The following is a 2754-nucleotide window of genomic DNA, read 5'->3' on the forward strand; positions in this document are numbered from 1 at the left end:
ATAGGCATGGATGCACAATAGTAATGCTCACCAGTCGGGTAACTTCTGACAGAAATATCAGACATTTATGTGTTAATAAAACAGTAAATCTGAGCTGTGTAGAGACTTAAAAAAAGACATAGGTCAAATGTGGTCAGTCTACTTTTTAAGTCTTAATATTGTAATGCATTAATTCATTTTGTAGTGAATGTTCATGTGAATAAAAACGTGGAACATTATCTGCCTTTCTTATCATTTAATTGCAAAAAGCACCCAGCATAAACCACAGATTTATGAGTAAGAACAATGCAATACAGAAAACTGCAATACTGACATAACTGTGGAAGTAACAAAGTATCTCTCTTGCTTGTTTCTTTTTTTCTTGCATCTTTCTTTTAATGCCATGATCCTGTTGTGGATGTAGTACCTTATGACAACCCAGTCTCTGCCTTTCAGAGCTGCCGGCTCTGCTTGGAGGCAGCAGTCACATTCCTTTTTACCTGGTACTTTGCAGCTTGTTATGAAGTAAAACGTGCCGCTCAGCAACCTTCACTTCATCATTTGTCCACTTGATTCTCACCTTCCCAGCTGTCATAAATGGAAACAAAAGAAAATATCTTAATGTGAATGCAAAATGTTCTTAAACCTTGCTTTCTACTGGAGCACTTTAAAGGAGCAATAAGCACAATTCATCATACTTCGGTTGAAGGAATTAAAAATGGCTATGTGAAGAACTAGAGGTGTAATTACATCTGGAGTACAGCATGAAGTCATAATCCCTCTCTCTGTGTGGATCTCCAGCCATAGACTTTGGTTTGGTTTACAGGCAGTGCACAACAGCACACCTAGCAGTGAAAAGATATTGCTTATTGCTCCTTTAAGGATGCTTGGAATGAACCATTTGAAGTGCTGTGTTCTGCTGGGAATCAAATGAGATGAAATGATTTATGATAAAAGCTCTCAATAGTGTCATGTCTGAAAACAATAAACTTGTCCTTTGACAACAAGTATATTCAGCTAAAACATTTTGTATTTGGGTGCGTTTACCCCTTCTTGGTGAAGTGTTGCTAATGTTTTTGTTGTCCAGGGTGATTGAGGCAGAGGTGCCCTTCATGTTGTCCAGGGCAGCTGAGTAAAGCGTGTGGCTTGGAACCCCAGAATACTTGGTCCTTGAGCCTTTGAAAAGTAACAGTGAAATATGAGAATCAATGCATGCAATAGGTCTGTTTGCTTTTTTCTCTGCATTGTAGGAAAAGTCAGCGTTGGGCAGTGTGTAATTCTACATTAAGGGGCTAAGGGGCTCAAGAGTTGTAATCGGAAGGTTGCCGGTTCGAGCCCCGGCTCCGACAGTCTTGGTCATTGTGTCCTTGGGCAAGACACTTCACCCGTTGCCTACTGGTGGTGGTCAGAGGGCCCATGTCCTCATGTCCTTCACAGCTTAAAACAATATGAGGACAATGTAACACACACACACTACAATCACTGGTCCTACCATATGAGGACATCTACTTAAACACACTCATGTCCTTCACAGCTTAAAACAATATGAGGACATGACGATTGAACACATGTAGAGTTCATGTTCCTGGCTTCTTACTTCTCCTGCTGTTGTCAATAAAAGCTCTAGACCCAACACTGATGTAAAGCCATCTATTTCCCCAGAAATTAAATCATGTAAACTGATCAGTGGGAGGTTAAATGGAAAAAAACATGTGTAAAAGGACAAAAATATCAAATGTAGTCAGAATAAAGATCAAGCTGATGCTTTAAGGGAAAGTTTGGACTAACAAATGGTATAGACAATTACTTTCTCCTAATGCTAATGTTGATGTTGGTTAACTTTGACTCAAACTGATTGTTTTAATACAATCAAAGTGCATTTCATTTATGCACTAGGCCCAACTGACACATATACTTGATACCAAATACAAAAAAATAATGTGTAACCTGTTGGAAGAATGAAGTGGGTATGTCACTCACCAATTGGTCTGAAGGAGGTTGAGACAGGACCTCAGCACTTGGTGTCTGCAACAAAAGACAACAATATAACGTCAGAAACATTCTGTACTGTAAATCCCGACTAGATAATTAACTACAGATCATATTTGTATCAGTGAACATTATTACAGAAGGATCTGACTTCCTTCTACCAGATTCTATAGAAACTTAACACTGTACAGTTCTGCTACCCAACAATATGAGGACAATGTAACACACACACTACAATCACTGGTCCTACCATATGAGGACTTCTACTTAAACACACTCATGTCCTTCACAGCTTAAAACAATATGAGGACAATGTAACACACATTACAATCACTGGTCCCACCACATGAGGAAGGCAACTGAAACACACTCATGTCCTTCACAGCTTAAAACAATATGAGGACATGACGACTGAACACGTGTAGAGTTCATGTTCCTGACTTCTTACTTCTCCTGCTGTTGTCAATAAAAGCTCTAGACCCAACACTGATGTAAAGCCATCTATTTCCCCAGAAATTAAATCATGTAAACTGATCAGCGCGAGGTTAAATGGACAAAAACATGTGTAAAAGGACAAAAATATCAAATGTAGTCAGAATAAAGATCAAGCTGATGCTTTAAGGGAAAGTTTGGACTAACAAATGGTATAGACAATTACTTTCTCCTAATGCTAATGTTGATTTTGATTAACTTTGACTCAAACTGATTGTTTTAATACAATCAAAGTGCATTTCATTTATGCACTAGGCCCAACTGACACATATACTTGATACCAAATACAAAAAA

At 38.5% G+C, this 2754-nt stretch overlaps 1 long non-coding RNA gene across 1 annotated transcript; it reads right to left on the reverse strand.

Moving 5' to 3' along the window:
• Nucleotides 1-215: 215 nt before the first annotated feature.
• On the reverse strand, nucleotides 216-1437 carry LOC148102813 (uncharacterized). The gene is made up of 2 exons (XR_015719053.1): nucleotides 1027-1437; nucleotides 216-567 (listed from the first exon to the last, which is right to left on the reverse strand). It is a non-coding gene; the product is annotated as an uncharacterized LOC148102813 (long non-coding RNA).
• Nucleotides 1438-2754: the final 1317 nt, after the last annotated feature.

Source organism: Neolamprologus brichardi, chromosome 5 (assembly GCF_056152115.1).
Source record: "Neolamprologus brichardi isolate AB-2024 chromosome 5, ASM5615211v1, whole genome shotgun sequence".
Classification (NCBI taxonomy): Eukaryota; Metazoa; Chordata; class Actinopteri; order Cichliformes; family Cichlidae; genus Neolamprologus; species Neolamprologus brichardi.